Source organism: Tachyglossus aculeatus, chromosome 17 (genome assembly GCF_015852505.1).
Source record: "Tachyglossus aculeatus isolate mTacAcu1 chromosome 17, mTacAcu1.pri, whole genome shotgun sequence".
Lineage (NCBI taxonomy): Eukaryota > Metazoa > Chordata > Mammalia > Monotremata > Tachyglossidae > Tachyglossus > Tachyglossus aculeatus.
Window position 1 is genome coordinate 49,573,723 of NC_052082.1, and position 24,277 is coordinate 49,597,999.

Here is a 24,277-nt window from a genome sequence, read left to right on the forward strand (position 1 = left end):
ATATATGTTTGTACAGATTTAATACTCTATTTTATTTTGTTAATGTGTTTTGTTGTCTCTATTTTATTTTGTCAATGTGTTTTGTTGTCTGGCCCCCCTTCCAGACCGTGAACCCGCTGTTGGGTAGGGACCGCCTCTCTATGTTGCCCACTTGGACTTCCCAAGCGCTTAGTACAGTGCCCCACACCCAGTAGGCGCTCAATAAATACGACCGAATGAATGAGGGCCGGGCGTGGAGCGGCGGCCCCTCACTTCGGGGGCTGAGGGAGGGGCGGCCCGCCATCGCCTCAGCCGCCGGGCGCGCGCACCCTCTCGCGCCGGGCGGGAAGTCTCGCGAGAGCGGCGGCTGGAGTCGGGCTCCGGGGGAGCGCGAGCGGGAGGCGAACGGCCGGCGGCCCGGAGGAGGAGGAGGAAGGGAAGGAGGAGGAGGAGGAGGAAGAGGAAGGGGAGGGAGGGACGGGGCGCCGGTCCCCTCCCCACCTCCGGCCGACAGAGCGACGAGGCGTCCATCCTTGGGCCCGCCCCGGCCTCCCGTCCCTTTGTGAGCGCGCCCCGAACCGGACCGGACCGGCCTGAGGGAACGAGAAGAAGGCGGGCGAGGCCCGGCCCGGGTCCCCGCGCCATCTTGTCAGGGCCCGCCCGCCCCGTCGGACCCCGCTTTGTCGCAGAGCTCGGAGCTCCGGGAGGAGGGGGCGGCGAGGCCCCGGGCCCCCTCCTCCTCCTCCTCTTCATCCTCCTCATCCCCCCGGGCGCCGGGGCTGGCGGCACAAGGGTAAGGGGGACCCCCCCCCCCAACACACACACACACCCCGGTTGGGCGGAGGGGCGTGGGGAGGGGTCTCCGCCCTGACGGCGGCCGTGGGGAGACACCCCGTTCTTCTTGTATATAGGTGTTATGGTTGTACATATTTATTACTCTATTTATTTATTTTCCTTGTACATTTCTATCCTACTTGTTTTATTTTGTTGGTATGTTTGGTTCTGTTCTCTGTCTCCCCCCTTTAGACTGTGAGCCCACTGTTGGGTAGGGACTATCTCTATGTGATGCCAATTTGTACTTCCCAAGCGCTTAGTACAGTGCTCTGCACATAGTAAGCGCTCAATAAATACGATTGATTGATTGATTGATTCTCGGAAGGGCCGTCTGTCTCCCCTTTCCAGACTGTGAGCCCGTTGTCGGGTAGGGACCGTATATGCTGCCCACTTAGACTTCCCAAGCGCTTAGTCCAGTGCTCTGCACACAGTGAGCGCTCAATAAATACGACCGAGCGAGTGAATGTCCCATCTCCATGTTTTGCTCCCTTCCAGACTGGGAGCCCACTGTTGGGTAGGGACTGTCTCTATATGTTGCCCATTTGTACTTCCCAAGCGCTTAGTACAGTGCTCTGCACATAGTAAGCGCTCAATAAATACGATTGATGATGGTGACCGGCTCTATATGTTGCCCACTTGGACGTCCCAAGCCCTTAGTACAGTGCTTTGCGTACAGTGAGCGCTCAATAAATAGGATTGAATGGTCCGTCTCCATGTTTTGTTGTCTGGGAGCCTGTTGTCGGGTAGGGACCGGCTCTATATGTTGCCCACTTGGACTTCCCAAGCGCTTAGTACAGTGCTTTGCATACAGTGAGCGCTCAATAAATAGGATTGAATGGTCCGTCTCCATGTTTTGTTGCCTGGGAGCCCGTTGTCGGGTAGGGACCGGCCCTATATGTTGCCCACTTGGACGTCCCAAGCGCTCAGTACAGTGCTTTGCATACAGTGAGCGCTCAATAAATAGGATTGAATGTTCCGTCTCCATGTTTTGTTGTCTGGCTCCCCCTTCCAGACGGGGAGCTCGTTGTCGGGTAGGGACCGGCCCTATATGTTGCCCACTTGGACGTCCCAAGCGCTCAGTACAGTGCTTTGCATACAGTGAGCGCTCAATAAATAGGATTGAATGTTCCGTCTCCATGTTTTGTTGTCTGGCTCCGCCTTCCAGACTGGGAGCTCGTTGTCGGGTAGGGACCGGCCCTATATGTTGCCCACTTGGACTTCCCAAGCGCTTAGTATAGTGCTTTGCATACAGTGAGTGCTCAGTAAATACGATTGAATGTTCCGTCTCTATGTTTTGCTGTCTTTCTTCCCCTTCTAGACTGGGAGCCCGTTGTCGGGTAGGGACCGGCTCTGTATGTTGCCAATACTTCCCAAGCACTTAGTACAGTGCTCTGCACACAGTAGGCGCTCAATAAATAAATACGATTGAATGAATGAATGTTGCCCACTTGGACTTCCCAAGCGCTTAGTACAGTGCTTTGCATTCAGTGAGCGCTCAATAAATACGATTGAATGTTCTGTCTCCATGTTTTGTTGTCTGGCCCCCCCCCTAGGCTGGGAGCCCGTTGTCGGGTAGGGACCGGCTCTATATGTTGCCAACTTGTACTTCCCAGGCGCTTAGTACAGTGCTCTGCACACAGTAAGCACTCAATAAATACGATTGAATGAATGAATGTTCCCACTTGGACTTCCCAAGAGCTTTGTACAGTGCTTTGCATACAGTGAGCGCTCCATAAATACGATTAAAGGAGTGACTGTCCTGTCTCCATGTTTTGTTGTCTTTCTCCCCTTTCTAGACTGTGAGCCCGTTGTTGGGAAGGGACTGTCTCTATATGTTGCCCACTTGGACTTCCCAAGCGCTTAGTCCGGTGCTCTGCACACAGTGAGCGCTCAGTAAATGCGATTGAACGAGTGACTGTCCTGTCTCCATGTTTGTTGTCTGTCTCCCCGTTCTAGACTGTGAGCCCGTTGTTGGGTAGGGACTGTCTCTATATTTCGCCCACTTGGACTTCCCAAGCGCTTAGTACAGTGCTCTGCACACTGTGAGCGCTCAATAAATATGAGTGAATGAGTTTCGCCCTCCCCAGCTGGGCCGCACTTTGGCAGCCCCCCCTTCCCGTGCCCCCTGGGTGCCCCCAGTTGGGGGGGAAACGATGCCCCTGCATTTGCCCGGATCCCAGAATTTGTTTTCCTCCACGTGCTCATCACCCCCCCCCCATTTTTTTTTTCCCGAGGGGGGAGCAGGATTCTCACCCCTCACCCCTCCTCCCCGTTCTCTACTGCAATGCTGCAGAAGTCCAGGCTTCTTCATAGACCCGGGTGTAGATCGAAGGGAGGAGGGAATGGCGCTTCCAACGGAGAGCTGCCTCCTTTCCCCCTGTTTTTAATCGATAACCGGGACCGGTTTGACACCCCCTTTCCCCAGGCCTGTCACGGTGAGGCGAAAGGTATGTCTGCTCTCTGGTTGCTGCCGTTGGGAGATGTTTGCTTTTTTGAGACAGTCGCCCCTCCCCGCGTAGGGGCTGTTTGGATGGGTCTGACTCCTTATATTCATTGTTTTGCGAACACTAGATTGATATACTTGTGAGTAGGTTGGAGTGGAGGTAGAAATCATCATCGACCAATTCTCTCCCTTTGTTATAGTCCCCCCCCATCCACCCTTCCATAGGGGTGACTTTCTGTACTTCCAGAAAATTTCCAAGAAAAGATTTTGGATTCCAGGGTGCCCGTGGCGGGTCGGACATTAATACCTCCCAGGGTAGTGAATTATTAGTGTAAATATTGTTCCGCACAGGAATTTATTAGGAGAATGATCCAAGTGAGCGATCTCTCTTGTTGAGAGTGTATCTGCTTGCTGACCGATTTTAGTGTTTTGCAGCCTGTTTTGCAGGAAAACCTAACAGGATCTAGATTTGTGCAGTTAAATACGTTGGTCCTTCTGTTGTGGTGGTGTCTCTTTGGCTTCTTGTCACACCGGTTTGAAAATAAATGCTCCCCCAACTTGACCTACTTCGATCTATTTGTGGTAGGCCTTCCCCTTTAAGAGTAGGACGGACATGGTTGGGGTGGGGGAAAAGAAAAATTAACTTCAAAACATCATCATTCGGATGGTAGGCAGGTAGGGCCTTTTATAATCCGAGTGTGATTCGTCTTGAAGGCCTTATTGTTATTTTTTTTCCCCTCTAGGAGTGCTCTATTTCTGTCATTTATCATCTAGATATCAAGCAAGGCCTAGCCCGTTTGACTTGCGTTTTAGAGAGTGTTAATGAACTGAACAAAATATGTCTTTTGGCTTTTAGAAATTCATTAGGTTTCAGGGTTGGTATACTAACCTTCGGATTAAATGTTATCGTTTAAAAATGCAGTGTATATGTTGGATATGCCGAATTGTAATTTTTATGTATCTGAGGGAAGGCTATCTTGTGGGGAAGCTTTTAATTTCATTCTCCAAAATGTCTTCTGTAGTGAACATTAATGTACCTTGTTGAATGTTGTAGATCAGAGGCCGGAAGAGTTTTCCCTATGTGTAATGCTCTGATGTGTTGCATCTTGCAATGGATAAACTTGTTTTCAAGACAATGAAATTTCAGCGTGTCTTTAGCACGGTCAATAATGACATGTTTACATCTAAAAGCCATTTCATTTTTAGATTTTTGATATAATTGTACTTCCGGTGGGATATGTTTAGCTCAGATTTGTTTTACCTGGAAGCTAGATTGACTCCTCATTTTTACTTCATTCTGATTTTGCCTCTGTTTATACTGACTTTTGAATAGGTTCACTGCTGGTGTCCAAGGCCAGACCTAAATAATAACTAATGCGATCATCTGCGTGGAATATTGCTCTGGTGATGCATATGTCCCCGGCCTTTTTTTTATAATTATTTTTTCTTGTCAGTCAAACACATACATGTGAATTTCTATTTCGTTGTCCCAAGTTGTCATATTGTAGATTTCCCTCTGTGGTGCAATTCATGTTATAAAATCTGTTTTTCCATGTTGATTAAAAATTAGACTTCAAGGGTGTTCCATTATCACAGTTAAACCAGAATCTAGGAGGAGTCCAGGTATTTGAATGAATGACACATGGCTCTGTTGTCATTGCTAGCTGGTGTCCAGATGACAATGTACCTCCATCACATGTTGTTCTTCTACTATTAATTATCTTTTCGAGCTTTTCTTCCCAATATGTACCGTGGGTTAATTGTGTCCGGGGTTATTCCCAGATTTTATAGATGGAAGAATTTGCAAAACCTAGCTGAGTGGTGTGTTGGTTTTTGGTTTGTTTTTTCTTTCCAAATTTTTGAAATTTATAGGAATTGCCTTTAAGGCACTGAAACATTTAGCGGCTTGTGAAAATTCAGTTTCTTTTATCTTCATGTATTCAAAAGGCCCTAAATTGAAGGTTAGAAAGGATCAATAACTGTATCTACAACGCGATTGTTGCGCTCCCTGTATATAGTCTTAGGGAGAACAATAGATCCAACAGTGGGTCAATAACAATGTTCTAATGTTTGGAAAAGAAAGAAAAATACTTTTTTCATGGAAATACGTGGCTCATCACTGATCCTGTATTATAATGCACTGTTAAAGTGACAACTTCTCTTCCTTCCACCATATAACCACAGAAGTGTTTGGATGTATTTTCTCCTTGGATCTTCCCAATAGGGCTAACCATGACCAGCCATAGGCTGTGTGCTCTAATTAATCTTGAGAATTTTTGTTGTTGATTGTTAGGCATTAATACCTAATCCCAGTTAGAGTTTTGTGGGAGCCAACTGTTGAAGCAAGATGGGCATTGTCGAGCTGCTCCAAAGAATTTGGATGCATTTCAAAATTGCCATGCGAAAAGGTATTCCCGGGTGGCTGGGCCACTGGCATTGCAACATTTGCATTTCTATTCATTCACTCATTCAGTTGTATTTATTGAGCACTTACTGTATGCAGAGCACTGTACTAAGCGCTTGGAAAGTACAGTTCAGGAACAGAGACAGCCTGTACCCAAGAACGGGCTTACAGTCTAGAAACAAAACAAGTAGACAGGTATCACTATCATCAAAATAAATGGAATTATTTCTAGTTCTTCCTCTCTTTTTAATCAGTCAGTGGTATTTATTAAGCATTTACCATGTGCAGAGCACTGTGCTGAGGCACTTGGGAGACTACAGTATGAGTAGGTAGACATGGTCCCACAAGGAACTTCCAGACTAGCGGAAAAGGTTCGCTTTTTGTTAGCTATCTCTCTACTGCAGCATGTGATCACTACTTAACTCAAACAACTTATTATTGCAGTAATTACTAATTCAAACTTGTCTATACAAGTGCTTGGGCAGAAATTGAAAGCTGTAGGTATTTGCACATTATAGTTAAGCCAGAGAGCATCTTTCAGAGCCCTGGTTGAGTGAACCTCGATTTCCACCAGTGTGTATCTGCTGGGTAGTTTACAGAATCTAGTTTTATTTATGTAAAAACCTACTCAACACGTTGGCATTTGCAATTTCTACATTTGCTCCTAGGTGTGCTTACTTTATATTCGGGGGAGGGGGCGGGGGGGAACGTTTGGGATTTTATTTGTAAAACCCACAAGAATTTAATGGGCTTTTAGGATCGGAAATCTCTAGCCAGGCCCGGGTTGAGCGGGGTTCTGGGCCGCAGCGTCCGAGATGGGTCCAGCTCGAAGCCAGATTCAGAGTGAGCCGTGGCTGAAATGGAAATGACCTGGGGGCCTGTGCCACTTATATTCAGTTTTCCCTTTCCCCTGTGGGCCGCTTGAATGGTAGTTCTGGTAGCCCAGGGGACAGTGTCCTTGGGCAAAATCAAAAAGAGATATCAGCGTTCCCAGAGACAAGGCCCAGGCTGCTTCCATTTTGACTTGACCTCATTTGTGACCTAGAGTGGCCTAGCTGCCCTGCTGCACCTACCTCTCCTTGGCTGGCAGCAGGGGGTTTGCAGAAGCACAAGATGGGCATCTAAACTAAGTCGGAGTGCGGCTGGGGAGTGACTTTTGTACTGGCCTCACAGGGGTCTAATGAGTCATGTGGGCTGGGCACACTCAGGTTGGCCTCTAGTTTCAAGAAATAAGAACATTCGTGTTCCTCATCAGGCGAATATATTGCAAAGTAATTTTAAAACACCAGCTCGACAAAAAGCTTTTCCTAACATTAATGTCAAGGAAAACTCAGGCATTACTCAGGGAGTCATGGTAGACAGCAAAGAAGATAACACTAGAGATTGGAGTAGAGCATATGAAAAAAACCCTCTAATGTTGAATTTGAATTTCTTCCAGGTCTTCCTTTACTTACATTAACATGGCTCCCCCGCCCCCCCCCCAAAAAAGTTCATTTGAGTCTAAGAAGGGTGTGTGCATGCATGGATAAGGAAGCATAAAGCTGCTTAATGCTGTTTTTTTTTTAAAAAAAAAATTACCATCCTTTGAATTCTTAGATTCCCCAGAAGGGACAGGGTCCATGTCTAGAAGCAGTGTGGCTCAGTGGCAAGAGCCCAGGCTTTGGAGTCAGAGGTCATGGGTTCAAATCCCGGCTCCGCCAATTGTCAGCTGTGTGACTTTGGGCAAGTCACTTCACTTCTCTGTGCCTTAGTTACCTCATCTGTAGAATGGGGATTAAGATTGTGAGCTCCCTGTGGGACAACCTGATCACCTCGTAACCTCCCCAGCACTTAGAACAGTGCTTCGCACATAGTAATAATAATAATAATAATAATAATAATAATAATAATAATGGCATTTATTAAGCGCTTACTATGTGCAAAGCACTGTTCTAAGTGCTGGAACAGTGCTTAATAAATGCCATTATTAAATGCCATTAATAAATAAATTAATGCCATCAATATGCCATCAATAAATGCCATCAATAAATAAATTAATGCCATCAATAAATGCCATCAATAAATAAATTAATGCCATCAATAAATGCCATCAATAAATGCCATCAATAAATGCCATTAATAAATGCCAATAGTAAGCGCTTAATAAATGCCATTATTACTATTATGTCTAATTCCCACCCGGGTGTTCTCTCCCAATGCTTAGAACAGTGCTGTGGGCTTAATAAGCGCTTAATAAATATTATTCCTAGTACTTGAATTGAGGATTTGTGTTCTTACCTCCTTAGGAATTTGAACCAGACTTATCTTTCAGGCTTTTCAGCTAGGCCGAATGGGAATTTTTTATTTTATGGCTCTTGATTTTCTGTTAATCTGAGCTATCCATGTTTTGTAAAGAGAGACAGAAGGGCATTCAGTGTATTAATTGGAACAAGCCCATCAATTGTATTTGAAGAAAGTAGAAGGTGAGCTTTTTCATTTTCAGGCTATATTTTTATATGATGTAATTTAAACAAATTAAACCTCATTATTATTGTGGGTAATATTTGCGGACTCTACATTTGTCACTGTTTACTCATCTAAAATTGGACATGTTGCTCTCTGATTTGAGCTCTGGTTGGCTTGGAAGTGGCCTCAGGTGGCAATTAGTTGGGAGGGTCCAGGAATAGGGAATTCCTGTCCTTGCCATGCTCCACCTTAACCCCTTCCTATTCCATGCAGCCCTGCCTCTAAAAGAGCAGGGTTGTAGTCACAGCACAGCCCCTGCTGTGGGGCTAAGGCCTGGGAGATGGGGGGGACCCAATCAGCAGCCATCCCCTCCTCCTGCCTTACTGTCATTCATTCAGTGATATTTATTGAGCGCTTACTGTGTGCCGAGCACTATACTGAGTGCTTGGGAGAGTACATCAGTAAACAGACAGTCCGTGCCCACAACAAGCTTATAGTCTGGGGGGGTGGGCGAGGAGATAGACATTAATATATTAAAAAAAAAGTTACAGATCTGTCACTGGGCCACACATGCACTTAGGCATCGTTACCCACCCACCTACTCTCAGACACGTACATCCACACGCACGGCTGTGCAGTCAGTCACACACGCCGCCCAGACTGATACTGACCTGTGGCGATGACCTCAGCATCATCATCATCATCATCAATCGTATTTATTGAGCGCTTACTATGTGCAGAGCACTGTACTAAGCGCTTGGGAAGTACAAATTGGCAACATATAGAGACAGTCCCTACCCAACAGTGGGCTCACAGTCTGAAAGGGGAAGACAGAGAACAAAACCAAACATACTAACAAAATAAAATAAATAGAGTAGATATGTACAAAGTAAAATAAATATATAAATAAGCGGCTCGGTGGAGCAGGAGAAAGTGAGGGAAGATTAGCCTCTGGTTGGCCAATCTCCAGCACTGGCCCTGCTGCACTAGGATTGTTTCCCATTCAGGGGCCATGTCAGGAACCTGGGTCACTCTTGCATTGGTCTTTTCCTGCTACCACTGCTGCTTATTACGCTCTAGGCAAGGACACCTTTGTGAGCGTGAATATTGATCCGAGCGCATCCCCTGCTTTCCCTGGGTCTCCGAGGTCCCTTGGCCCTTTCCGTCTTGTCCGCTAATGTACACATCCTTTACCTGTTTCAGGCATGAATCTTCTGTCATTAATATCTCTGTGTTAATGTATCTCCCCCTCTAGACTGTAAGCTCGTTGTGGGCAGGGAACGTGTCTGTCAACTCTGTTGTACTCTCATGTCTTGTATTTATCTTGTGTCTACCTCAGTGCTTAGTACAGTGCCTGACACATAGTAAGTGCTTAACAAATACCATTAAAAATGAAACATCGGATTTCACTACACATTTTGGAAAGAAAATGCTTCAGTAATAGTAAGAGTGGTATTTATTTAGCACCTACGAGGTGCAGTACATTGTACTAAGCACTGGAGGAAAGCACCACAAAAGTAAAAATACAAGGAGCTTATAACCAAATGGTGGAGACAGATATACCTAATTATTTACAAATAGTAAGAGCAACAAAGATCAGCGAAGTAATAGAGTGAATATGCCAGGAAGAAATATCAAAATACATCAGAACAAGTAATTGAATGTACAGGTGGAAGATGCATGTGCATGTTAGTGCAAATCATGTATGCATAAATGCAGAGGATAAGTATCAGTACATAAGTGGTAGGGGTGGCTGTCGGGTTGAAACAACTCAGAGTGATGGGAATTAGTTGGGGAAGATAGGCTTCCTGGAGGAGGTAGGATTTTGGGGGAATTCCTTGAAGATGGGAAGATCCGACGGAGTGATTCCCAGGCTGGGAGAAGAACATGAGCAAGGGATCGGAGGTGGCAGAGTCGGGAGCGTGGTTCATTAAGCGAGCTTGTAATAACAATAAGTATTACCATTATGTAATAAGTGCCTAGTACTGTGCTTTGTACACAGAAAGCACTCAATAGATGCCATTGGTTGATTGATAAATAATTGCAGTATTTGTTAAGCATTGCTATATACTGGGCTAAGGGCTGAGGTAGAATCAATCAAATCAGATTCAGTCCTTGTCCCATATGGAGCTCACATTCTAATGGGGAGGGAGAACAGATATTGACTTCCCATTTTGCAGGTGAAGAAACTGGCACAGAGAAGTTAACAGACCTGTCCAAGGTCACACAACAGGGGAATGGCGGAGCCGGGATTAGAACCCAGATCTCTTGACTCCCAGCCCTGTGCTTTCTCCCCTAGGCCGTGCTGCTTTTCCAGTGCTGCTTGTGAGGAGCAGAGAGTGCAAGCTGGGGAGTAGTGGGTGAAAAGAGTTGATAAATAAGGTCAAAAAAGCTGGTGGGCAGCCCTGAATCCAACGGTAAGGAGTTTTTGTTTGCTCTGGAGGGAGGGGGCAGCCATGAGAAGTTTTTGAGGAATGGAGAGAATTATCCTGAGCAACATCTCAGGAAGATTCATTCATTCAATCATATTTATTGAGTGCTTACTGTGTGCAGAGCACTGTACTAAGCACTTGGGAAGTACAAGTTGGCAACATATGGAGACGGTCCCTACCCAACAACGGGCTCACAGTCTAGAAGGGGAAGACAGACAACAAAACAAAATGTGTGGACAAGTCATCAGAATAAATAGAAATAAAGCTAGATGCACATCATTAACAAAATAAATAGTAAATATGTACAAGTAAAATAGAGTAATAAATCTGTACAAACATATATACAGGTGCTGTGGGGAGGGGAAGGAGGTAGGGTGGGGGGGGATGGGGAGGAGGAGAGGAAAAAGGGGGCTCAGTCTGGGAAGGCCTCCTGGAGGAGGTGAGCTCTCAGTAGGGCTTTGAAGGGAGGAAGAGAGCTAGCTTGCCGGATGTGCGGAGGGAGGGCATTCCAGGCCAAGTAGCAGCGTAGAGGAAAGGTTGGAGGGAGAAGGGAGGAAGGTTGGGAGACCAGAGAGTAGGCTGTTTTAGTAATCTAATGTGGTTTGGTGAGCGAGACAGAACTAGTGGGGGTTTGGCTGGAGAGGAAAGAGTAGACATGGGAAATGTTTTGGGCAGAATTTGGCAGTTGATTGGATGTGAGAGCTGAAAGATGGAGACGATTCAAAGGACAACACCCAGGTTGTGAGATTCTGAGACAGGATGGATGATGGTGCTGTGGACAGACGTGAGAAAGGGGAAGGGCAGGATTTTGGTAGGGAAAATGTGAAGTGGAACATGATGAGTTTGAGGCAAGAAGGGCGAGATCATTGGTGGGAGAGGGGGCTGATTCTGTGAATCATTTGCAAAGAGGTAATAGCTGAAGCCTTGCAAGCTGATGAGCTGCCCTAGAGGAGTGAGCGTAGTATTTATTGAGTGCTATATGCAGAGTACTATATTAAGCTTTTGGGAGAGTATAATGCAACAGAGTTGTTGGACACATTCTCTGCCCACCAGGACCCTGTACAAGGACTTGTAGGATCCCCAAGTTAGGAAATGAGAGAGGGAAGAGGAGCCAACAAACGGGACTGAGAAAGAAGTGGGAGAACCAGATGAATACCATGTGGACAAAACCAAAGATCTGTTTTAGACTGTGAGCCCACTGTTGGGTAGGGACTGTCTCTGTATGTTGCCAATTTGTACTTCCCAAACGCTTAATACAGTGCTCTGCACATAGTAAGCGCTCAATAAATACGATTGATGATGATGATCTGGTCATTTTCCAAGGCGAAGGGAGGATGGGAGTCGGAGCAGTAGTGTCAAAGGCACCCTAATGGTCAAAGGTGCCGTTAGGATTAGGACGGAGTAGGCCGTGGCTATGCGAAGGTCACTGGTGACCTTGGAAAGTGCGATCTTGTCAGATTGAATGGGTCAAAAATGAGTTAAGAAGGGATTGGTGGAGAGGAAGTGAAGGCAGTGGGTTTGTATGCAGCTCATTCAAGGAGGTGACCAGAACTGGAAGGAGGGAAAAGGCCAGATCGCTGCAGAGAACTGTGGAATCCAGAGAAGGCTGTTAGTAGGCAGTTTTCCATCTACAGTGTGTGGCTCCTTGGCTAGATGGTGATGCGATGTCAGAAGAAACAGTTGTAAAGATGCTCACAGTGTTGATCCAGGCAAACTTGTTCTAAAACTCATTTTTCAGAACATGGGGTTTGCAAGAGTGTAAGCAACTCAAGTGAAGCAGCCCGGCTTGGTGATTAGAGCACAGGCCTGGGAGTCAGAAGGATCTAGGTTCTAATGTTGGCTCTGCCGCTTGTCTGTTATGTGACCTTGGACAAGTCATTTTACTTCTCTGAGCCTCAATTCCCTCATTTGTGAAATGGGGATTAAGACTGTAAACCCCATGTGGTATATATGTTTGCACATATTTATTACTCTATTTATTTATTTTACTTGTACATATCTATTCTATTTATTTTATTTTGTTAGTGTGTTTGGTTTTGTTCTCTGTCTCCCCCTTTTAGACTGTGAGCCCACTGTTGGGTAGGGACTGTCTCTGTACGTTGCAAACTTGTACTTCCCAAGCGCTTAGTACAGTGCTCTGCACACAGTAAGCACTCAATAAATACGATTGATGATGATGATGGTGATGTGGGACAGGGACTGGGTCCAACTTGATTAGCTTGTATCTACCACAGCACTTTGTACAGTGCCTGGCACATCGCGCTTAACAAATACCATTTAAGAACAAAACCAAACCAATGTTACAGGAGAATTCTACAGAATTGGATACTGTCATTCTAAGTTTATAGCCTTTGAACCTCATCTGGTTCTTGAAATCTGGAAAACCTTGCCTCTTTGCCCAAACTAAACAGCTCTTTGTGTTTTAAGCTTTAGGAAAACTACTTTCAAGTAAAATCATATTAATCCATCACCATCTGGCCAGTAAAAGCCCTGGAAGACTGTAGTGAAAAGTATCTTTCATCCTTGTGTAGAAATGGAGATTAGTTTTACCTTGGTGATAGGAGCCATTAAATACATAGTGTTTGTAAAACAACATTAGTTTTTCTCACTCAGGGTTTCAAGATTTTAAGTCTGGCTCTGATAGGGACAGGAAATATGCCTACTTTCTGATTGTTACTGACATTCATTCTCCATCCTCAAGAAAGATGGAATCAGTCTATCAATCAGTGATATGTGTTTTGGTGCTTTCTGTGTGAAATACTGCTAAGCACTTGGGAGTCTAGAGAAATGAGTTAAGAATAGAAATATTGTGTTTGTGCAACTCTGAAGATGTAACTACCCCTTTTATTTTCATCTTTTCTAATGGACATTTGTGAAATTCATGAGTATAGATAGTGAAATGTTTTTGTGCTATTTTAATTCATTTTACCTTTCGTGTTTAACAGAATGCTGTTTAATGCCAAAAGGGTCTTAGTGCCTTTTTAAAATCAAATTTAAATGTATTATCTGGGGAAAAAAGGAAAATATTTTCTGTTAACCATTAGGAGGGATACACTGTATGTTAACATGATTTTTAGAGATAGAATCATAGTACTATTTTGTTTCTTGACTCATAAACTTGTGTTTCATTTTGATTGAGTTGAGCTAGTTGCCTAGCAGTGGAATAAAATAATAATAATAATAATAATCATCATCATCATCATCTCTGGAGAGACCCACTACACCCAAAATCAGCCTCCTGTAAAAATATAGTTTTTTGGGGGTGTGGGGTGTAGGGTGTGGCGGGGGGAGGTCTTGCCTATATTGTTCATTTTTTAGGCATTAATTTGATCATTTTAATCATTTAGGCAATTGCACTCAGCAGATTTGATTTGAGAAAAGTCTAGCAGTGGTTGATAAAGCTGTTCGAGGCTGAGAACAAAGGTAAATTTTAAAACCAGTGAATGTTTCCCGGAGATGATCAAATAAAATCTAGCATTTTGCAATTGTTAATATCAGTCAGTGGTATTTATTGAGTATTCTCCGTATACCAAGCACCTGGGAGAGTACAACAGATTTGGTAGTCATGTTCCCTGCCCAGAAGGAGCTTACAGTCTAGAGGGAGAGACAGACATTAAAATAGACTGTTTGTGTGTGTGAGTGCTGGGAAGCTGAAGGTGGGGTGAATGTCAAGTGCTTGAAGGGTACAGACACAGTCTGTGACACAGAAGGGAAGCAGCATGGCTTAGTGAATAGAGCATGGGCTTGGGAGTCTGAAGGTCATGAGTTCTAATCCCGGCTCCACCATTTGTCTGCAGTGTGAGAAGTCACCTCACTTCTCTGGGCCTCAGTTACCTCATCTTTAAAATGGGGATTGAGACTCTGAGCTCCATGTGAGACAGGGACTGTGTCCAACTCGATTTGCTTATATCCACCCCAGCGCTTAGTACAGTGTCTAAGCTCTTAACACATACCATTATTAGTATTATTATTGGAGAGCCAGCAGGGGATGATTATATTGATGTAGATGTTGGCCATTTTGTGTGCAGAGGTTTGTTTCACCAACTGTACTAACGCAGCATGGCTGGTGGTAGTTTGAACTAAGTGTATATCAAGACACTCTGATGGACAACCAATAGGACTGGGCCCTGAAAAGCTTGAGTGAGAAGAAACCATGCCAGAGAGTCTGGGGAGGTTTGGGCACGATGAATAGGCAGAGACCTCGGCCTGCAGGGTCCGGGAGGCCCTGGTCCCTCTGTAATTTCCCTTGGCTTAGTTCTCCCCAGTCTCCCTCACTTCCCCATTTTCCCACACCTCTGTCTGTCTCCCCTGTCCTGCTTCCACCGACTCCAGCTACTCTGCATCACTTCTCTCTAGCCACATCTTCCTTGTCCCTGTTACGGCTATCGCAGTGCTACTTATTTGCGATCCTCCAAAGCCCTGGGACCCTTCCCTCCCACCTTCCTGCCTTTCTTCCCCTGCTTCAATCAATCAATCAATTGTATTTATTGAGCGCTTACTGTGTGCAGAGCACTGTACTAAGCGCTTGGGAAGTACAAGTTGGCATCATATACTTGCTTCCCCACTCCTCCCTGTTTTTTATTTTATTATTATTATTACTACGGCATTTAAGTGCTTACTATGTGCCGGGCACTGTACTACGCACTGGGGTAGATACAAGCAAACTGGGTTGGACACAGTCCCTGTCCCACATGGGACTCACAGTGTCAATCCCCATTTTACAGATGAGGTACTGAGGCCCAGAGAAGTAAATTGACTTGCCCAAGGTCACAGAGCAGACAAGTGGCGGAGCTAGGATTAGACCCTTCTGATTCCCAGGCCCATGCTCAACCCACTATGCCATGCTGCTTGTGCGGTGAAGCCTTTAGGCTAGTCTAATACTATTAGAAAATACTTTTTTCTCCTGTTTATTTACATTTCGAGGGTGAATTATCCTCTCAAGCTGATTTTTTTTCCCCTCCAGTCCACTGCAAAAAACAGAGCATAGTGAACAACATAGCCCGAAAAGTTCTGACTCTTTTAAATGAGCGACCATCTCCATTGTCTTGGAGGCTTGGCTAAACTTTCCTCAGCCAACAAAATCTGGGATGTTTTTGTGACTTTTAAAAAGTACATCTTCTGATGATGGGTTCTGAGTCCACATTATTAGCAGAAAAGGTTATTAATATTGATGAGACATGACTTGTTCAGGCCAAGAATAAACACGAGGAAACTCTGAAGGTTTGAAACTTAAAATAGTTTGTGTAATTTTCTCTTTTTTTGACAAGGTAATATGTTAAAGGCACACATCATTTTCTATTTGAAAGAAACAACTGGATTAAAGGTAGTTTTTTTTTTTAACAGTGTCTCAGAATTCTGAGTTGTAAATTGAGTTCATCCTCTTTTGGTGGTACTTCAGGTTTGTGTTTTGGGGTGGAAGGCAGCAATTCTATGTTTTTCTCTTTGAAGATTACTGAATACAATTAGCATGATCAAAATTTGGATGGTTTAATAGGGCTTTGGAAGACATAATGTAGACATCTTTGTCGATCGGTTACTTTGTTCTATTGTGTGATGCTGCATAATTAAAATCCGTGACACGCTGGTATGTTTTATGAATGCATTATACATATTGAAGTATTAGACTAGTTGATGGAATTTGTGTTAGGGGAATTCATTTCATACAAGCAAACAGTTTTGGTATTGCAGTAGTGTTTAGAAGTGGAGCTAGAATGGGGTTTAGATCATTCTTTTCAAAATATGGATTGAAATTTAATCCTCAGAATGTGGATTTATTGAAATCTTGAAGTTTGTTGTGCTGCTAAAGAATAGTGAGCAAAATAAACTTGTTTCGATCACTCTTTAATGTGTTCGAGTTAAATGTATTTATATGACATTTTAAATAATACTTTCTGCTTAAGTGGTATTTTTCATCAGTGAATTTCAGTGTGCTTTGCTAACATTAAATTTCACTGCACTTTAAAAATAGCTAGCGATTGTGTTCCTCTTTTTGATAGATGAAGAAACAGGTTCAGGGAGCGGTCAGTCTCAGGTTTTGTAAAACACGTGAGGCATTCCGTCATATAAAACATACCGATGTGTGCTTCAACTTTTTGGCTATTTATAGGTTCATAATTTTCCACTTTCCCGTGAGACATTTTCCTTATGAAAGTTTTAATAGCTAGTTCTTTGAAGACCCACAAATGCTGTAACCATACTGGGACCCCTCAAAGCGCCAGGGTGAATGAGGGAGTCGGGGCAGGGGGTGCCCATCTTCTTTTTCCCATTTGTTCATCCAAGTGGGGGAGGTGGCCAGATCATTCTCAGCGGCTCCTAGTCTAGGCCCAAAGGCTCCCAACTTGGGTTGAGGGATTAGTGGTGCTGTCGGAGCTTTGCTCCAACTCACCCCATTGTTCCTATCCCATGCGGTCATATATCCCTGCCTCGCTCGTGATGCCAGGCCACTCCCCCATTCCTTGTAGAGAGTAGAGTGCTCTGCACACAGTAAGCGCTCAATAAATACGATTGATTGATTGATTGTCCTTGGGGTTATCCCTCACGTCCCATGGAAGGTTTGGAGGGTGGATGAGTGGCCTTCTGGGTATCATTGGCTTCTTCCCTGGTCCCCAGTGGGGCTCTGCCTGTCGGTTCATCTGCCCAAGTGAAATCTGATTTAGTTCTCCGAGGTCCTGGACTGAGGAGCCTGGATTCAGCTTTTCTTTCAGTGGGGCTTTAGTAGAGTAAACAAATGCAGCTATTTATCATTGTGTGAATAGAAAAGTTGCATCCCAAGAGGCAATATTCTTGATTGCTTTTGTTATGCTATTTCTCTTCCAAACAGTGGAATTTTAGCATTCTTGCAGATTTTTTTAATGTGGTATTTAAGTGTTTACTATGTGCCAGGCACTGTACTAAGTGCTGAGATAGATACAAGCTAGTCAGGTTGGTCACAATCTATGTCCCACATGGGATTCACAGTCTTAATCTCCATTTTACGGATGAGGTAGCTGAGGCACAGAGAAGTGAAGTGATTTGTCTAAGGTCACAGAGCAGACAAGGGGTGGAACTAAGATTAGAACCCAGGCCCTTCTGATTCCAAGGCCTTGTGCTCTATTCTCTAGGCCACGCTGTTTCTCTATTTTTAGAGGCAGAGGATACCCCAATTTAGAATCAGTAGCATAGATTAATTGAATTACCAGTGAATTTCGATAATAATAGCTATGAAGATACTAGGTCATCTTAGGGGCTCTTGGTAATTGCCTTCATCAATATACTTTAAAAACATTTGATTATCCTGAACAGTAATATCCAAATTAGATCATGCATGAATTCTTTCTGTGTACATTTGCAGTAAGTTACTAGTTATAGCTTTCTTTTGTGTCCATATGGCCCAACCTTTAGGATCCCAAAGGTTGTCCCTGCAGACAGTAATCTCGTTGTGGGCAGGGAACATGTCTACCACCTCTGTTGTATTGTACTCTCTCAAATGCTTATTACAGTGCTCTGCATAGCATAAGCGCTCAATAAATACCTTTGGTTGACAGGCCCAAGAGTAAAAGTCCAGATGGGAATGCTGATATCAACTCTCCAGATTACTGGTCGTAGAGGTCTTTTATGCTTAAAACACCCTCATGTTGTTTCCTTCCTCAGTACTTCTGCGATTTTGCATAGACCTGGGGGAAATGGGATTAAGCATCTTTCCTCAAACTCTTTTAAGCCCTACTAGCCATATGAGCCTCAGGTTCCATTTTGTAAATAATGTTAGGGAAAGGAGAGTGCACGTGGATTTGGGGTTCACTAATTGAGAGTCTTGTGTGACTTGGAAACCTGGGGTCTGGAGCATCTTGACTCCCACTCCTAAGCCCTGTGACTGATTAATTAGCTTGACTGGAAATGGGACTACCCTTCTTGTGGAGGGCTTCCTTGCACATGGGGTTGGCTTTTTGGGCTGCTGAGTATGTGTGCATAGCTTCCCCCCCCCCCCCCCCCCAAAATAAATTAAAAAATGAAGTCCAAATACTTGAGGGAAGGGCTGTGAGGGTCTGCTTTGGGGTGGGGGTGGGGGGACAGCTGACCCTAGCTAAATCAGCCTGGTTTGACGTAGCATTCTTGGGACCTCTGGGTCCAGCTTGAATGGACTAGATTCAAATCCAGACAATTTTGGGTGTTAGAGGACCAGTAGAATTGACATGGAGGATCACAGGCAGCCCAAGTGTTTGGGGCCCTACCATCCTGCTCTCCAAAACAGGAGAGCATGTAGTTTGTGGAAATATTTTAAGATGGAGAAAATCTCTTACTCTTGTTTCAGATCTGCATAGGTACAGGTAAAATAAAATGTTAACATAGAGGCAGAATGATTTAAAACTACAGCTTTTGTGATGTACCCTTGGCTGTGACCAGCCTGAATCAAGCCCTAGAAATTTGGCCCAATACCCAGCCTGCAGCTCTGGCTAGGCTTAGTGAGACCCAGCCTCTCTCCCGGGTGGGGCTGATGCTACGTGTGCACTGGCGTCCCAGTGGATATTCGTAATTCCAGTGAGTACACAGGGGCTGCTGTTTGTAGTTCGGCCTGTCGTGTTTGCGCAAAAATGCCCCAACCTCCTCCCTGGCCAGAAGATGGGGTCCCCCACCTACTCTCCAGCTCAGAGGAGGTCTGAAATGGGGAGGAATGTGGGGGCTGGCCTGAGTCCAGCTTCCCCTTTCAGTCATCTCTCCCATTTCTTTGCCAGAGTTACTCGGGACTTTGTGAAGCAGAAGTGGATGTTATTTATCATTTGTTATCTCCCTATAATCTCAAACACTGGCCACTAACACTGCTGTGTCAGAGGGGTTTGTTCATCTTCTAAAAAGTTCAGATGGCAAAGTGACCTCCCCAAACCAAACCCCAAATGACGGTGAAATTTGTGGTGTTTCAGTCCTACATAGAGAAAATAACTTTTCTCTTGACTATACTTGTGCATTGCTTTCTGTTTGGGAATCTAGGGGTGTTGATGATAGGATCTGTGTGTTTTTAATGCCTTCTCGGAGAGTATTTGCTTTCTATTAGTCTGGTGCTATCAGTACTAGACCTCAGGCCAGCATGACCTTCCCTCTTCCCCCACCCTACATTTTGGTGTGGGATTGGAAAGAAAGTGGGAGGTTGTTCCTGCTCCCCGGACTCCAGCACTCACTACCAGCCACCACTTTGGCCAGCTGTTTTTTTTTTTTTTTTTTTGCTGATGCCAGATTGGGGCTGAAGTGGGCCAGAGCCTGTATCTCCCTTGCCAAGGGACCACTTAGTGACCTGGGCTTTGGGTAGCAGTCCTTGCTACCCTAATGGTAATTCTTCCCCTGGATCGTCTCATCGGATAAGAGGTTTCCCATGGTTACAGTGGCCTAGGTTTCATGCCCGGAGAGTAGAAGAAAACTTGGTGAAAGGTGACGCTTTCTCCTGCCCCTCCAAATATATAATATAAAACACACACACACATATGACACATGTATTGGTTAATCAGTGAGACTTGCATGTCTGGCAGGTCATGCTGTATGATTGGGCCATAATTAGAAGGTTTGGCTCCTCTTTATTGCCCTGTTGCAGAGTGAAGTTGGTTAAAATTATTCACACGGTTTAGCATTTACTTGGATTCATATAGATATAAGAAGAGCTGACATTCTCAAAATCACCGTGAAATTATTCTTCACTACTTGGGTGTGACTTTGGTATGTGTTCTTAAAAACAGATAGAACATGACATCATACACTGCTTGTGGTATGGGGTAGTCAGCTCAGATGAATTGCTAAGGAATTCAGATTTTTTCCAATAAGTACCATCAAGATATAAAATGATTCCTCTTTCCTGAAAACATAATTTTCTTTTGTTGTATGTAGTTATTCTTGGAACATAACATTCAGTTACCTTTTACTATATGATTGCATGATTTGAGATCTTACTGTCTGTGCCTTCCTTCCTTCATTCAGGCAGCTGTTGCTTTCTTGCAGTGAGTATGCCAGTGTAACAAACATCTTGGTTAGTTCATTGAAGAAGTCAAATTTTGAGGTCTTAGCTATTTTCAGTTGTTTTAATTTACAAGTCGTGGCTCGTGGCAATAACTAGTTGATTCTTCAGTGGTGGAAGGAAATGAAGTGGAGTCAGATGGCAAGGGGCCAATAATAATAATAATAAAAGGAAATGTGGTATTAAGCACTACTATGTGCCAAGCACTGTGCTAAGTAAGTGCTAGGGTAGAGTCCCTCATGGGACTTACAGTGTAAGTGGGAGGGAGAACAGGTATCAAAAACACATTTTACAGATGAGGAAACTGAGGCACAGAGAAGGTAAGTGGCTTGCTCAAGGTCCCACAGCAGACAAGTGGCAGAGCTGGAATTAGAACCATATTGTTGAGACAGGGCGTTTTCAAGCAGGGTAGGGCCACCTACGTCCACAGGAACCCATCTGGCTCCTTTTCCCTGGCCAACAATGAGGCTGCACTGCTCGAGTAAAACAAGCCAGGTTGAGATAGAACTTTGTCCCAAGGTCATGATTGATAGCCACCAACTTGAGAAGAACTACAGCTAGTTGCTATGGAGAAGAGAAAACAGTGTGATTCAGTCTTTTTGTAATAATTCTTCTTCTTGCAACTTGAGTAGTAATGTATCTGGGGACATAACTACATGAGTGTGTAAGGGCTAATGAATGGCAGTGACATGCCATTATTGTCATACCTTTCCATGACTGGTTGGAAAAGACTTTTTTCCTTGGATATTTGTAAATCCCTATCATACCTATAGATGTGTGTTTTAAGAGCTGGTTATTAGCAAAGCAAACATTTGAAAACTATTGTTTTAGTGGGAAGAGTACATTATGTTAGAGTTGGTAGACAAGTTCCCTGCCCACAGGGAGTTTACAATCTACTCTTCCAATCTACTCTTCTAAATCTACTGTTAGTTTAGTGTACTGCTCTGCCCTTAGTAAGCACCTAATTAATGCCACTGATTTTTTTAAAATTGTATTTGTTAAGCGCTTACTATCTACCAGCACTGTACTAAGTACTTGGGGGTGTGGGGGGAGCACAAGCCAATTGGGTTGGACATAGTCCTTGTCCCATGTGGGGCTCACAGTGTCAGTGATTGGAAACACACATAAAATTAAATTACAGGAGGGGATACAACAGAATGTGACTATAAATGCTGTGGGGATGGAGTGAATATCAAAGGGTAGACACTTTAAGTGCACAGGTGTTGCAGATGGGAAGGAGAGTAGGATAGGGAGACAAGAGGTTAGTCAGGGAAGGCTTCCTGGAGTAGTTTTGACTTTAGAAGAGCTTTGAAGATGGGAAGAGGGGTCTTGGTCAGACATGAAGGGGAAGGGAGTTCCAGGCTGGAGGGTGCATGTGAGCAAGGGGCCCATAGTGAGAGAGATGAATTAACCTACAGTAAGTGGGTTGATGTTATCAATCAATCAGTAGTATTTGTTAAGCACTTAATTTTTGCACAACACTGTACTAAGCTTTTGGGAGAGTACAATGCAGCAGAATTGGTAGACACATTCCCTGCCTAAAATGAGCTTACAGTCTAGAGTTGAATGTACGGTCTAGAGGAGTGAAGTCTGCAGGCTGGGTTGCAATGGGAAAGGAGCGAGGAATGCTATAATTTATAGAGGAGGAAGAGACCCGATTGAGTTCTTTAAAGCTGATGGTGAAGAGTTTCTACTTGATGCGGAGATGGATGGGCCACCACTGGGGAGATGGGCCACCATTGGGGAGATGGGCTCAGGTTGATGTTTTTAGAAAAATAGTTTGGGCAGCATAGAGAAGTGTGGACTGGAGACAGGGAGGCCATATTTTTCAGTCAATCAATCAATCATATTTATTGAGCGCTTACTGTGTGCAGAGCACTGTACTAAGCGCTTGGGAAGTACAAGTTGGCAGCATATAGAGACAGTCCCTACCCAACAGTGGGCTCACAGTCTAAAAGGGGGAGACAGAGAACAAAACCAAACATACTAACAAAATAAAATAAATAGAATTAGATATGTACAAGTAAAATAAATAGAGTAATAAATATGTACAAACATATATACATATATACAGGTGCTGTGGGGAAGGGAAGGAGGTAAGTTGGGGGTGGAGAGGGGGACGAGGGGGAGAGGAAGGAATCAATCAATCGTATTTATTGAGCGCTTACTGTGTGCAGAGCACTGTACTAAGCACTTGGGAATCAATCAATCAATCATATTGAGCGCTTACTATGTGCAGAAGTCAATTGTTCGGGTGAGAAACTGGTGATGAAGACTGTTGTTTTATATTCTTTCCACCCTCAGTCCCACCATACTTATGTGCATATCTATAAATTATAATAATGTCTATCTTCCCGTCTAGACTGTAAACTCATTGTGGGCAGGGAACATGTTGTCTACCAACTCCATTGTATTGTACTTTCCCAAGTATTTAGTACAGTAATCTGCACACAGTAAGCACTCTATAAATACCATGGATTGATTTTTTTTCTTTTTTGAGGGACTACTGTATTTTCTCTGTGGTTAGATTAAGAACTATCCAAATAATGGTCCCCAAGACATTTCGTGTTATAATCTCCCAAGTATTTATGGTGTCTTAACTATTCATTACTCACCAAGGAATTAATATTCCAAAAATCTGTTGTGCCATGGAGTTAAATGTGAAAGATGAATTGTAAGTATTTGTGCATTGCCTCAATTAGTATATTACCTCAATAACTAGACCCGGGCTCCTGTGGGATCGTAACGCCAGAGGTTTTTATTGCAGAGATCCAATCATGCTTAGCCTTTCCCACCAAAAAATAAATAAATAAAATCTAGTAGGAGTCCACATGTGTAGTAACTGAAGCTTTCTGCTGTTTAAAAAGTAGGCTATTGGTACATCAACACGATAGAGAAGGTTGTAAGAATCGCTGTCAAGGCTATTGGTGATTATGCTTTGTGCTAATTAGGTAAGTCATCCTCTCTGCCTTGTTTTCACATCTGGCAGTGTTGATTTATATGTCCAGTCAACTTCAATCAGTTGTATTGAGCGCTTATTGGATGCAGAGCACTGTACTAAGCGCTTGGGAGAGTACAGTACAAGAATATAACAGACACATTCCCTGCCCACAGTGAGCTTACAGTCTAGAAGGGGAGACAGACATTAGTATAAATAATATAAGCAACTTCCCACACATGTTGGGAGAATTAATATGATGTTTTATTAAGTGCGTTAGATGGGTCAGAAAAAGAAGCGTGGCAAATGTAGGTAGGCGTATACTAGGTTCTCTGCATGGTAGGTGGTGCCCAGACACCAGAGGATTGTGGAGGACTTGGGGTGGGACTGCTAGTGCAGCTTTTCCCAAACTCTTGTGCGAGTGTGGCTGTGGCAGCACAGAAACAGGGAAGCCACTGGAAATGTGGGGGAGGAAGGAATATGAACATGGAAGGTAGAAATGGCGAAGTTTCTAGTTCTGAGCTCTCGACAGCCACCCACTCCAGTAGGAAATTAGGAGTCATGATCAAAAAGTGGCTAGGCTGTGCCCTGACTCCTACCAGATATAAGGTGGTATTATTACATTAGCGTTGATATGCTTATTCTGCACCGAAATTCCTATTTCCAAATGTGAACTCCCTCCCACTTGGGGAGGAATAGATTGCAAGTGAGGGAGGTCCTGACTAGAATTCTAATCCTCTCTTTTCTGGATTTTACATTGCACCGATGGGGACCGGGACAGTGTGTGCCTTCCGTTGGTCTCTTCATTTGGAGCCGCTTAGTGCTAATC

The 24,277-nt window shown here is 44.1% G+C and overlaps 1 protein-coding gene across 3 annotated transcripts in view; it reads left to right on the top strand.

Moving 5' to 3' along the window:
• The first annotated feature begins 468 nt into the window (after positions 1-468).
• The window catches only part of TAOK1 (TAO kinase 1), a 133,552-nt gene continuing 109,743 nt past the window's right edge, over positions 469-24,277 (top strand). The window contains exon 1 of one of the 3 annotated variants that reach the window (XM_038759151.1): positions 469-772. The gene's annotated coding sequence lies outside the window, so the exon portion shown is untranslated. Of the gene's footprint in view, positions 773-3,196; positions 3,261-24,277 lie in introns of those variants that run through there. The other 2 variants (XM_038759152.1, XM_038759153.1) reach the window with 2 other exon arrangements.